This window comes from Meles meles, unplaced genomic scaffold, assembly GCF_922984935.1.
Source record: "Meles meles unplaced genomic scaffold, mMelMel3.1 paternal haplotype, whole genome shotgun sequence".
Taxonomy (NCBI): domain Eukaryota; kingdom Metazoa; phylum Chordata; class Mammalia; order Carnivora; family Mustelidae; genus Meles; species Meles meles.
In genome coordinates, this window is record NW_025721613.1 from 569,622 (window position 1) to 584,997 (window position 15,376).

The following is a 15,376-nucleotide window of genomic DNA, read 5'->3' on the forward strand; positions in this document are numbered from 1 at the left end:
AATGTCTACAATAGCCAGACTATGGAAAGAACCTAGATGTCCATCAACAGGTGAATGGATCAAGAAGATGTGGTATATATACACAATGGAATACTATGCAGCCATCAAAAGAAATGAAATCTTGCCATTTGCGACGACGTGGATGGAACTAGAGCGTATCATGCTTAGTGAAATAAGTCAATCGGAGAAAGACAACTATCATATGATCTCCCTGATATGAGGACATGGAGAAGCAACATGGGGGGGTAGGGGGATAGGAGAAGAATAAATGAAACAAGATGGGATTGGGAGGGAGACAAACCATAAATGGTTCTGTTCTATTTTGATGACCTTCAGAAAGGGGTTATTCTCTGTTCTTCATGCCACCAGTGGTTCCTATCCTAATAATAACCATCCTTATTTGTCTGGACAACATCAACATTGCTGCTTAGAGTTTGTTAATTCAGTAGAATTATAAATAGAAAATAACTAGTAGCCATCAGAATTCTAAAGCTCATTGCTCTTAATATACCAATGGTCACCTTATGATACTCACCAATGTGGCTAAGTCATTGTAATCTGCAGCCATACACATAAACGGGATTTAGTACAACAGCATTTCCAACATTTTTTTAATATAAGTCTACCAATGATTGGTTTCCCTGGGTGACTCAGTGGGTAAAGCATCCAACTCTTGATTTCATCTCAGGTCTTGTGAGATGTGACTGCAATATTGAGCTCCAAGGTTTGTGTGGTATGAGATTAAGATACTCCCTCTCCCTCTTTCCTTCTCCCTAGTCCCCTCAAAGTAAATAAATAAATAAATAAAAACTAACATGTGTACATATTTTTATATTCTTTATATAATAAAGAAAACCTGTATCATTTTAAAGGGATGCCAGCTTTGCATATAACCCTATGTTGATTTCAGTGCTAGCAAGCCATAGATGTCCATTTCAAAAAAAAGGGATTCTTTTGTAGCTTGTCCTAGTGGTTCTCCACCAAGGGTGTATTGAAATCAACCATGAGGAGTCTCTGACAGTTGTGCAATTCTCTGGATCCCACTGCAGAACACTAACTAGAAAGCTCTGGAAACCACCAGACTAGAAGACATTTATGGTTCCTCCAAAGCGGAGACTACATTATGTACAAAAACCTTGTACATATTCAACACCCAACAGCTTTCTTTTTGTACACATCGACTGCCCAGCACTGCACAGAGTAAAAGCACTCTTTCTGTATGATAGACGAAGACTCTATTCCCCTGTGCTATGCACTCACTTTCCTGACCTGGAGAAACTCATAAGAAATAAATTGAAGATTATAACATATACAACCTCAACTTAAATATACTTTTATTTCCTGTGGTTATCTTGATACAAGTTCGCCATATTTCATTATTCCTGAGGCAGAAATTTAGGAACTGGGTCTAATGTAAGCCCTAATTATTGCAGAGGTAATGGGAAGGCAGGATTGGGAAGGACACGGCTGTGTCTTAGTGCATGGGTTCTCTAATGCACCACAATTTCACTAAGGTGGGTAGGTGTTGTCAGTGTTACTGACCCAGTACTTCAGCTGCCTCTTCCTTCTCAACCCTATGAGACCCAGATCCCTAATGGGATAGTGACGTCTACATGTATGTATTCATTTCCATTCCTTCTTTTCTACCATGAAATGAAATTCAGACATATTTAAAAGAATTTCAAAAATATCAATACAATTCCCTAATAGCAATACAAAGAAATTAAAATAAATGTAATCACTACTAAATTATATATTTCAATAGGTATATGCTCTTGCAGGACTATACTAAAAGACAATGACGGACCCACATGGTTATAGAACTTTCAAATGATATATTTAAGTTTAAGAATAGACAGAGGGTAAGAAGCCATACCACACAAGTACAGGAAAATGAAGTCAAATGATTTTCTGAAATCGTCCCAAACAATATAAGGTACAATTAACTTTTGATAGGCGAGGTAGTGGCACTTGTGGAAAATTTAGTGTTTATTAAAACAAAAGCATATAAAAATACTTTGTCTTTATACCTCAAACAAAGTGAAGTTATAGATGGAAACAATCATATAAAGTTTTTCAGCTCCCTACACAAACATGCCATGCATGGAACCCTCAAAGCCATAGAGGTCCCCACAAATCTTTGATGTGCAGGATACCCTGTGCATCTACCATCTCTGGCCATTGCCCACTAAATCTCTGAGATCAATACAAATGCTCCACAATATTCCAAACTTCCAAACACAAACTTTAAGTATATACATGCCTGCGATTACAGAGTCTCACAAGCTTGGGGGTAAATAGGCCACTAATGACCCCTGATCTTGGGCTAAAAATCCACTGATATAAGGACTCCTTATCATTGAAAAGCCTGAAACATATCTATCCTAGAAGCTTCCAATAAGCAATTATGCCTAACACTATTTTTATAAAGTAGATAATAAAGCTATTTTTTTAAATATTTTATTTGATAGAGAGAAATCACAACTAGGTAGAAAGGCAGGCAGAGAGAGAGAGGAACGGAAGCAGGCTCCCCGCTGTGCAGAGAGCCGGATGCGGGGCTTGATCCCAGGACCCTGAGATCATGACCCGAGCCGAAGGCAGAGGCTTTAACCCACTGAGCCACCCCAGGTGCCCCTAAAGCTATTTTTGTATTAACAATATATCCATATATACAGTTGTACTAATAATTCTGCCTCTTCTGTCTGCCTCCATCGAACAATACTTACTCTTGAGTTTTCTAGATAATCACAGTCAAACTGTGAAAATATTACTGTTAGCTTTTTTCCACACAAAGGCAAAGGTAAATTAATGCCAATAATCCAGAAGTCATGTCTATAAACATTGAAAAGTATTATTTATTTGGAAGAAGAGTATCTTTCTAATTACATTTTGATTTGGCTTCTATTAAAAGTAATTTATATTTCCTGTTCAACCTAATGCCCAATGTGTCTTCTAGGGACACGTGTGGGAACTGCCAGAGTCTCAGAACATACTGAGTACTAAGAGAGTGGCCACAGTACTCTAGAAGTTTCACTAATTGGGATTTGGTTCTATAATTTATTTTTGGCACTGAAAAAAAAAAACACGACTTCATACTGATTTTATGTTCAATTAGCACATCATTCACAGAAATTTCAGTTATACTCTTATTTTAAGAAAATGTGATAAGGATTTCACTTTATATAAAATGATTCACAGATTAGAGGAAAATCATCACAGGATTCCTTTGAACATAAAAACTCCTCCTGCGTAAAATGCCATTGAAAAATTAATGAATAAGTTAATGACTGAATATTCATTCAATTTCTACATATTATGAAAGACTTGTTGAAAATGTCTATCGAAATGATATTTAGTCTTCATGGGTAAAATGGTCATTTCCATAGAAAGTTAGCCTGTTTTGCCACTTCAAATTTCCTGATACATTCATTAATTAATTTAATAATGCATATAAGAAATCAGCATTCCATTTTTTATAATCTCGTTTTGGTTATCTTTCTTCATATTTAAAACAGGAAAAACTTGCCTCATGCCCAGGCACAAGTATCACCTTATGATAAAAAATAAGCTAACATCTGTGCAAAGCCAAGATAGGTGGTGGTTAAAATAACTCATCTTTTAGTATTCTGATGCCTACATATTTCTATCATTAAACTTCAACAGTATGCAGAGCCTCCACATTTGTGTAACAGGTCCTAGGAGATTTTTAAAGTAGTTTTAAAGCAACTGGTCATAAACACCAGCTCTAGAAGTCTTTATGAATCACATAAAATACAGACCTTATTAAATAACATCAGCACAGAAGTCATAGAGAATAAGGAGGTTAAAAGTTGATCAGAGCATTTGGGAAAAGTAGTATCATACCCATTAGCATGAACTGGAGCTAATAGATACATAGATGGTTTACTATGTTCCAGCCACTCTGCTAAAGGCAGAAGTGGACTCTCTCATTTATATTCCAAAATGCCATCGAGTAGCTCTATTATCTCTCTTTCATAGGCAGGACAGAACATAAACTGGGCCTCAAAAAAAGTCAGGATATGAAGAGATCAAGTAAAGAGAGACAAAAGAAATCCTCTACAGCAAAAGAGACTATCTTACATATTTAATAGATTTAAATACTTACATATTTAGGATCCCATCTTCCAAACAGATTTTTTTTCTTGCTATAACTAAAAAAAAAAAAAAAGATATATTTTTTTCTTTTTCTTAGTGGTATATACACATAGGATTAACTATAATTCAAGTACTTTGTTTCAGAGGACCTCTGATTTTTGGTAAGTGGAGATTTATTCAACTTGTATGCTCCAGATAATCACTCTCTAAATTACACCTTATAGATTCACCATTCTAGATAGAGTCAGTGGACCTGCCACTGGAAACAAATAGGTAAAATCACCAATATGCTTCTCAATGGCCAGGGCTGAAGTTCAGGCTTTGGCCATTTTTCCTGCTCTACTCTCTCACCTTATACTGGCCAGAGGTCTCCCCTACCACCAGAGGGCCTAGGTCAGCAATCCTGGGAACTGAGTGCTGCTTTAGGGGCAACTAGAGAAAGCTAACTGGCTCAGGATCAGCACACATCGTTACATTATTCATAAGGGAACTGCTTCTAGTATAATCAAAAGTAGATCCTCGCACAGGAACAGGGGAATAATCATATTCCCCATATAAGGTGTTGCTATCCCCACCTTAATCTTTTAGCTCACATATGGAAATTCTATGCCCCAACCTCTGAGTACAGCTCAGAGGGCAACTGACACAATTACATAAACCATGAGTAAAAGACAGGAAGCAAATGGGTGAGAAATAGACAATACCATACTTCTCAATCAGGAATTATTAACCAGGAATGAGTTTCAGGGATGGTTCAATTGTGTACTTCTCTTGATTAGATGGTATGTACTTATGCCTTCTTTCTGGAGAGAGAACCCACAGTTTTCATCAGATTCCCAGAAAAGTCTGTGGGTTTGATAACCTACGTTCTATCTTACAGATGGTCAGCTCCATCCCACTGTTGCCATTACTCACATCTCTTGCGAACATAACTCTCCTCAATCCACCATTCTGAGCCTAGTGTGACTGCAGAGGTGGCGGGGAGAAGGAAACCTGGGAGACAAGTACTTGCACTATGAGGTCCAGTGACTTGTCCCCATGTGAAGAATGTCAACCGTAAAAGATGGGTTGATGTTCCTAAGAAGGATAGTTTGTTTGTTTGTTCACAGGCACGTATTCTGAGAATTCTGTTTCACCTTTGGGCCTGTGCTAGATTCCTTACACCAATCCTCCAAACTCCCTTTATTCAGCATCTATTTACCATGCTTTGAGCTTTGAAATGTGCGAATCCTTTAAGTCTTCCCTGGGTTCCTTACTCCGTGTTGAGCTAGGTTAGGATAGGCCTAGTCCATCTTAGTAGAACCACATTCCTGGATCTATCTCAGCAGCCTTGCTTATGTGGCCCCTAAAACTCTGACATCATATGCAGCAGATCCGTGCTCCTCACTGCAGCTTCATTCATAGAGGATTTCTAATTCTGCACTCCTCACCTTTCAGGTGTACAAAGAATTTAGAGATGTTCAAAAGACAACCATAGATAGTATTCAAAGTGTTGGGGGAAGAAGAGTCTGTGAGAAACGCTAATATGATCTGAAGTTCTTCATTCAGAAGGAGAAATAATCTTCACTTTAATGCTGGGTCATAATATGGAGGATAGAAAGTGTCTTCCAAGGAAGGCAACACAAAAAGAATCATTGCTAATCTGTAGACTGAGAAACCACATTGAAACCTAGGGGAGAGGTTCTCTGAAAAATTTAAAAAGCTGTGAATTACATTGTGCATGTAACTCCAAAGGGTTCAGAGACCTGCATAACATGGATTCCTTAGGGATTCATGGACCCCAAATTTGAAACCTTTGGACAAAGAAATCTTCCTGAGAGCGAAGGCTGGTAAACATGAGAATGAATAATCAAGTAAGGGTCACCAATCTTCTTCTGTAAAAGTTTCTTTAAAATAGGAGTTTCTCATGGAGAATCTCATGGACTTTCTCATGGAGACCTAACACAGAGGTTCATATCCAGGCTAAGTTCACCATGTTTCCTTAGTTACAAAATTATCAGATGAACAAGGAGTGAAATGAAGAGTGTACCTACCTCATCTTTTGGAGTCACATGCAACAGAATATAATCAAACTACAGGAAGAATGTTATTTTTATTTGAGATCCTACTGTTTGCAGTAAGTCTCACCACTATTGAGATATGCAACCCAAGGCAGCTCAGTCACTTCTCTGGGCTTTCAACTACTAATATAGGAAATGAGAAAATTTGGACTACACAGTCTCTTAGAGCCCTTCTATTTCTGATATTCTCATGTTGAGTGTCCACCAAAGATATACCCTGGACATGCAAGAAAGTAAATAAACATTATATGAGCCAATTTAAGATTCATGGGATTCATTCTTCTTGGAAGTAATTACAAGTCCACTAGGGTAGTTTAGTGGTTAACCTTTGGACTCTTTTTTGCTGTTGTTGTTGTTAAGATTTTATTGATTTATTTGACAGAGATCACAAGTAGGCAGAGAGGCAGGCAGAGAGAGAGAGAGAGAGAGAGTGAGGAAGAGAGAGAGAGAGAGGAAACAGGCTCCCTGCTGAGCAAGAGAGCCCCATGCTGAGCTCTATCCCAGGACCCTGGGATCATGACCTGAGCCGAAGGCAGAGGCTTTAACCCACTGAGCCACCCAGGCGCCCCATAACCTTCAGACTCTTGATTTCAGCTCAGGTCATGATCTCAGGGTCTTGAGAATTAGCCCTATGTTGGGCTCCATGCTGGGCAAGGAGCCTGCTTAAGATTCTCTCTCTGCCTTTCCCCCATGGCCAAATGGGCAATGTAGTAGGATGTTAAGAAAAGATTTACGTGTCTATTCATTAAAATTACACACAACTCTTTTTCTTCAAAAGCATAACAAAACAAAAGGGCAATTGTCATTTCAAAACAAATTCCCATATCTATCAAAGAGTCTGTTCTCTCGCAACAAAGACTTGGATTTTACTTTTTGTTTATAACAACTCTGTGAAATACAACACATGGAAATAGAAAAAGAGACAATTGCTTCCTCTACAAATAGATTACCCTGTATGCCTGTCAGGGCAGGTTGAGGCTATGCCTATACTAGCAACAACACATTTCAGCTATTCAATGTTAGTAAAAACTATGATTCTTTGCCTCACAGAGAACAGAGGCTAGGTTTAAAACAGTGTTTCCTATTGTTGCTGTTAACTTAAATCACAATGTAGAGCAAGATTTTTCAGAATGCCCAGAAGCTTGACATTCACAGCCAGATGACCTCACAAATACTAGATCCCATTCTGAAACTGAATATTTTTAAAGTGGCAATCTGGTTTTTTTAATTTTTATTTTTTTTTAATTTTTTTAAGAGAGGGAGGGAGGAGGGAGAAAAGTGAGAGGGCCAAAAGGAAAGGAAGAGAGAAAACCTCAAGCAGGCTCCATGCTCAGTGCAGAGCTCAATCTCAGGACCCTGAGACCCACACCTGAGCCAGAATCAAGAGTGCACTACTTATCTGACTCATCCACCTGGGTGCCCTAGTAAGTCTATTTTTTTCCCAAACAGAGAAACTACATATTAGTTAAAAGAATTAATTGCATTGACCTTTTGGTAATGATTCTCTTGATATTGCATCACTTGTCTAGTCTTCAAGGGCCCATAAAATGAAACAAGAATTGTATATGAGCTAAAAAACAAGTACAAAGTAGCATTTATTTATACCTCCCCTTCCAATTGGGAAAGATAAAGAGGACCTTGGAAGAAGTTGTAAAAGGGAATAAAGGTGATTCCATTTTTAAAATGGCTGTGATTTTACTAGCAGCAATTTGTGAATGAAATGTAAGATAAACAGAAGAAAGTTATTTCGATCTTTGATTTTCTAAGCTGTCTCTCCTACAGTTATATTCAGTCATAAGGGCAAAGTCTTATTCTGCCAAAAAGTAAAATAGAGGTCATAACTGAACATGAGAACAAAATGCCTGAAATTATTTTTTAAAATACTTCAATAATGACAAAATTGATGGACTATTACCAGCTAATCTGTAAGTTGCTATCCATTTTGACTTTTTTTTTTTAATCAGTTATATCCATTATATGTTCAGTCACCGTGTTCCTCTCCTGCTTCACATATTATGGCTCAGTTATAGCATTTCATATTAGATTATTTATCTTTCTGCCCATTACTAGAGAGCTGGGACTGTAACTTTTTTCCAACTGTCTCCAGTCCTTTAAAGATTATTTACTGGAATTCTGCTCTATAGTAGGGCTCTCTTTGCATTCCCAAAGCCTAGTACAATGCCTTGTACAAACTATATACTCAAGAAGTGAAGGGTTTGTTTGGTCATAGGGTAGTTCTATTTTCAACATTTTGAGGAACCTCCATGCTGTTTTCCAGAGTGGTTGCACCAGCTTGCATTCCCACCAACAGTGGAGGAGGGTTCCCCTTTCTCCACATCCTCTCCAGCATCTGTCATTTCCTGACTTGTTCATTTTAGCCATTCTGACTGGTGTGAGGTGATATCTCATTGTGGTTTTGATTTGTATTTCCCTGATGCCGAGTGACGTGGAGCACTTTTTCATGTGTCTGTTGGCCATCTGGATGTCTTCTTTGCAGAAATGTCTGTTCATGTCCTCTGCCCATTTCTTGATTGGATTGTTTGTTCTTTGGGTGTTGAGTTTGCTAAGTTCCTTATAGATTTTGGATACTAGCCCTTTATCTGATATGTCGTTTGCAAATATCTTCTCCCATTCTGTCAGTTGTCTTTTGGTTTTGTTAACTGTTTCCTTGGCTGTGCAAAAGCTTTTGATCTTGATGAAATCCCAACAGTTCAGTGATCCGAAGGGGCACGTGTACCCAAATGTTTATAGCAGCAATGTCTACAATAGCCAGACTATGGAAAGGACCTAGATGTCCATCAACAGATGAATGGATAAAGAAGATGTGGTATATATACACAATGGAATACTATGCAGCCATCAAAAGAAATGAAATCTTGCCATTTGCGACGACGTGGATGGAACTAGAGCGTATCATGCTTAGTGAAATAAGTCAATCGGAGAAAGACAACTATCATATGATCTCCCTGATATGAGGACATGGAGAAGCAACATGGGGGGGTAGGAGATAGGAGAAGAATAAATGAAACAAGATGGGATTGGGAGGGAGACAAACCATAAATGACTCTTAATCTCACAAAACAAACTGGGGGTTGCTGCGGGGAGGTGGGATTGGGGGAGGGGGAGCGGGCTATGGACATTGGGGAGGGGAAGCGAACCATAAGAGACTATGGACTCTGAAAAACAACCTGAGGGTTTTGAAGGGTCAGGGGTGGGAGGTTGGGGCAACCTGAGGGTTTTGAAGGGTCAGGGGTGGGAGGTTGGGGGAACAGGTGGTGGGTAATGGGGAGGGCACGTTTTGCATGGAGCACTGGGTGTTGTGCAAAAAGAATGAATACTGTTACGCTGAAAAAATAAATAAAATGAGAAAACACACACACAAAAAAAAAAGAAGTGAAGGGTTATGTGTGTTTTTAAAATCCACTCTCCTCCATATCTATATCACTATCCACATACCAACCTTTCAGGGACTCCGTGGAATGCTGTTCTTAAGGATATGTAAACATTGCTGTGGAACTGGGTGGGGAAGAGTCTTCCTTGTATACTGCAGACTACATCTTCTAACATAGTGCTCATTTACCACTTTGAACTACAGGGTAAACACCTGATGATTAAAGTTAATTACCTGCCAACAAATGGTGCAGGGACACCTGGACATCCACATGCAAAAGAATTGTTGGACTCCTATCTCATGCCATATATAAAAATTAGCTCAATATGAATCAAAGATATAAAATTAAGATCTATAATTTTTAAAAAATAGAAAAAAATACAAAGGCTATTTGTTCACTGGGATTAGGCAATGGTTTCTTAGTTATGACACCAACAGCACAAGCAATCAAAAGAAAAGAATAGATATCGTGGACTCTGCAAAGATTAAAATCTTATATGCTTAGAGGAGTACTATTAACAAAGTAAAATGAAAACCCACAGAGTAGAAGAAAACTTTGTAAATCATATATTTGACAAAGAATTTGTATATGAAGAATTGTTTTTGAATTGTCACAATTAAATAAAGATAAAGAAGCCAGTTTTTAAGTGGCCAAAGGATCTGAATGGACAGTTCTCTAAAGAAGATATGCAAATGGCCAATAAGCACAAGAGAAGATACTCAACATCATTAGACATCAAGGAAAGGCAAACCAAAACCATGACTTTATACTCATGACTTTATACTCATGAGGATGGCTATATTAAAAAAGACATAGAAAGTGCCAGCAAAGACACGGATAGACTCAACTCTCATAAACTGCTAGTGGGAATGTCAAATGGTGATGTCACTTTGGGACCTAGTTCTGAAGCTCTGCAAATGGCTAAACACAGAGTTACCTAGGATCCTATTTTCACTCCCAGGTACATAAACAAGAAATATGAACACACATCCAGAAAAAAACATGCATATGAAGGTTCACAGCAGCTATATTTAGAAGAGTTAAAAAGTGGAAAACAAGCCCAATGCCCATCCACTGATGAACGAATGAACCCATGGTGGTATATCCACACAATGGAGAATTACCTGGCCATAAAAGACACACTGTAACAACACCGATGAATCTTGAAAACACTGTGGTAATTAAACAACATCACGTCCAAAGGACCGCATGTTATTACGGTCCCAATTACATGAAACATCCAGAGTGAACAAGTCTACAGAAACTGAAAGCAGATTAGTATTTGCCCAGACTTTGAGGTGATAAGGTTCCTGGGACATGATGATGAAGGGGTGTGGTGTTTCTTTTTGGGGAATGAAAATATTCTGAAATTGACTGCAACAACAGATGCACCATTCTCTCAATATACTATGCCATGCGAATTATATCTCAGTAAAGCTGTGAAAAGGAAAAATCAAGAGCTAAATAGCAAATACCAAACTACTAAGCCACTGGGTTCCATCCCAACAAATTGGCTCAGAGTCAAGAGTCATCATTTTCTTTATGTGTATAATAATCATCTGCAGTAAAATACAAGTAAATGAAAATTATTTGCTTTTGTCCATATGTTTTTGTATAAAATGTGCGTGTGCCTCTCCATCTGAATTCCTCAGAGGTCTGAGGAATAGACCCATCAGTCCTTGCCTGGGGTTTAGCCTTACTGTTTCCACACAGTAAATTTTCAGTAGCAGTGTATCAAGTCAGTGAATTAACACTGCTCATATCTGAGAGTTTAAGTTGGTAATACAAGTGTGCCTATGTAGGAAAATGAAGCCGTAGACAGGTAACTGAAGAAAAATATTGTTGGTCTTTTATTTTCAACAACTCAGAAAACACTGTTTACATAAAAACCTGTAGGTAGTCTCTCATTAGAAGTTAACTTCATATTAACCAAGAGATACAGTACTAATTTTGGACCCTCTAAATCATTCTGAATCTGGTCATTCCTAATTTTCACAGAGATCATAGGAAGAGAATGTCTGTCAAATGAAAGGAAAAGGATAAAAGATTTAAGCCTGGTGAACTGCAATTTTTCATCCTTTCTTCTGTTACAGTCAAGTCATGAAGAAAAACATCAAGCACTTCAGTTGAATTTAAGCCCACTGTGCTGAATTCACTTCCAAACATTTAAAATTAGCAAAGCATTAAAATGAGGGCTTTGAGGGCTTGCTTCAGAGTGTAGGGCAGCCAGATATCAAGGGGGGCTTGGAGGAAAGCTTTTATAGAATTCAAATTTCAAGGCTAGAAAAAAAAAGTTATCAAATTTACAAATTAGCTTATTTAAATTTAACCATGAATCCTTTTCTCGCTAGTCTATACAATCTTGTAAGCAATAAGCTGTTTCTTTCTTGTCTTCCCAAAACGTCTGCAGTATTTAATTTGTGGAGCCATACCTCAGGGACAGTGGCTCTGAAAGGAAACAGGAAAATAAGTTTTAAGCCTGCACCTTGCTTCTATGTCCTATTGTCACAACCAGGTTTTGACCATTGAGTGAGCTGAAGCGTCTCACTACTGTCACTTTGGTCTGGGATGTGTGTGATCCTCTATTTACTCATAATCATCCCAACCAGAATCAATGTGAGTATTTCATTAACACAAATGTCATCACACCAGACCATGTAGAAGGATATAAATTCTTTTCTGAGATTAAGAAAGAAATACTTTTCCTTTTGTCTGTCTTTCCTCCCTCTATTAGACAACCATTTTGAAATAAAACAATAAACGTGAGAATCTATGAAACATAGGATAATGGGAACTGGACTAGGAGACCCTGGACCTATATTCTGCACCATGGTTCTAGCTCTTAACTTCTGAGCCCACTCTGTGAGATGATAGAACCATCCGACCTAGCACAAAGAACACAGTAAGATTATGTGGAAAACAACGTGGTAGTGTGAAGTACCCAGTGAGGCTCTGGAGCACATAAGTAGGGTACATACATAAATATGAGAGCAGTCCTGTCCTTATATGTTATGCTTTGTTTCTCTGCTCCACCTGACCCGAGCAGGCTTCTGGAGTATCACTGTGGGCCTTGAAGTTGGCTGGACTTTCTTCTTTGGCAAAACCACCAGTTGCAACCTCAGGTCATGATTCCTTTTCAGAAGCACCGAGGAGTAGACAGGGCCAACCACCTAATATTCCCTTACGAGGTGGGGTTTCACTACAGTTCTCCCATCTTGGCCCAGACAAGGGGATAAGATTTACACATCCACGGCACACCCTGCTAAACAGAGGCTCTCCGGCTGCCCTGGTAGCCACCTACCTGCTTAGCAGCCGAAGGGGTGATTGTAGAAGAGACATCTCTTATGGTTGGGAAGCTCTGCCTTGCAGCACACTCTCACCTTCCTCATACAGAGGGGAAGGGAACGGTCATCAAACTCAGAAGCCATAATGGTGAGAAACAGAATGCGTAAAATGCGAATGGAAAGCAGGCTCACGTCTATCCAGATCTGGATGTAGTCTAACCTAGCAAAGACTACTGCCAAAGCTGAGGTTCCAGAGGGTCAATGCAGGGGTAGAAGAGGAAATACATATCCTCTCCTAGGTGTAAATTAGGATCCAGGTAAACAAGGAAAGCCAAAGGCCACATAGTAGCTGAGTTTTCCACATCTTTGAAATGGGAGCTGATGTGGGCACACATACAGTCCACATGCAAGTGAACAAACAACCAGAAATAGGTTTTACCTTTCAGTTGTGCCATGGGATAGCTCTCTGTCAAAACGTGGTCAAGGCTGCTCAACACAGCACCAACACACAGTGCTGATAGGACTGTTTCTGCTGTTGGTCAGATGTTTCTAATCCAAACTTGTCCTAGATAAAGAAATTCAGACTGAAGCAAAATTATGAAATAAACTGGGCTGTGTTGCCTGCAAGCCCCGTTACTGGTGGCTGACAGAAAGCAGTTTCCTCTGCTCCCTTTCCAGCCTCCCACACTGTAGCTAAGTTCTCTGTTAAGTAAACAAAGGCTAACCCTCACCCCATCCAAAGCTGCTTCAGAAAACCAGAAAACCGCTGCAGTTGCCAATACCAAACTCAACATCCAGCTCATGGGCTCTGTGCACACACCAGGAAGCCACAGTCCCTGAGATCTCCAACACTTAGGATACCAAGTGAGAGAGCAGGCTATCCCCTCTATGAAATTATCTTTCAGAGGTAGTTTGCTCTGGTACTGTAACAAAAAAAAAAAAAAAAAAAAAAAAAAAAAAACCACTGGGCAGACTGAACCACACACATCTAGACACCTAGGATGCATAGTTTTGGAGGCTGGCAAGTCCAAAGTTAAGGTGCCAGCAGATTCAGTTCTTGGTGAGAACCACTTTTGCATCTGTAGCTAGCTGCCTGTCAGCTGTATCCTCCTCACATGGGGGACAGACACAGACAGAGAGAGTAAGCTCTTTGGTCTCTTTAAAGGGCACTAATCCCATCATGGGGATTCTGCCCTCCTGACCTCATCTCACCCAGGGGATCAGGACTTCAATGTGAGTTTCTGGCGAGGGCACATTCAATCCGTAACACAGTTTTTGTCAAATGCTTTGGGGATGAGAGAGGTGTGAGTCATGGAACTCTAGTGAATCACAGTAAACAAAATATGCATGCATTTCTTCAAGCACTGTGTACACAAGTGTATGTACGTGTAAGTGCGTGTACACATGCATATATAAATTTCATTTATTTCTGTGACATTTTAGAGTTCACAAATCCATATTAGTGGCAATTTAAACTGAAATTTAGTATACTTTCCACGACTAATAACTTCTAGGAGGGCAAGCTTTATAATCCCATATTTCTCTTAAGTTGTTATGTGGTTCTAAACATGACTTTACCTTGAAAAGAACAGCTACCAAGTCCTGGATGGCACGATAAGATCTTTGAACGGATACCTCAGTTACTGAAATTTCATTTGCTGTAGGTATCAAGCTGTGTCACCTCTCCTAGTCTACAGAACACTGTGGGGGTGGGGGGCGGGAATTGTCTTCTGGATATGATCCATATTTTGTCCTACAGATCTTTCCCTTGGACAATGGCAAAATCACAGAGAGTGACAGATTGATTCACAGCCATCTTCCCTTGGAACTGAGAACAACAATTGCACTATTTAGTATCTCTGACTTGTGAATTTTCAGTCTAAGTTGCAAATCTCTAAACTATTTTACTTTGATTTTTTATACAAATGTGTAAAAATAAGATTGTCCTTAAGTTATAAATAAATAAATAAATATTTTATTAATAAATAAAACAATTTAGGGATGCCTGGATGACTAAGTCCTTAAGCATCTGCCTTCAGCTCTGGTCATGATCCCAGGGTCTTGGGATGGAACCACACATTGGACTCCCTGTTCCATGGGAAGCCTGCTTCTCCTTCTCCCACTCCCTCTCTCAGTGTATCTCTTTCTGTCTAACAAATAAAATCTTTTAAAAAAAACATAAAAACCAATTTATTCTAACACATGAATCTTAGAGTCATAAATTAATTTTTCTTTTGCCCTGTTAAAACACACTGTTGTGTTCACATTGTAAGTAAATATAATTATGGAAGCAAGAGTTCTTCCCTACAATCAAGATTCATGACATAAAATGTTTTCTGAATTGAGAGAGTTTCAAATGGGTGTGCCAAACATGTGACTGGCCATAGAGGTACAGAATTCAATGCACCCACATGTAACTTTGAAATAAAATTCTCAAAGTTTGTGGAAGATGCCAAGCTTTCCAAAAGTGAGAAGGACTGAGATACTAGCCTGGAAAACAGACCTTGCTAAGGAACTCCAGAAG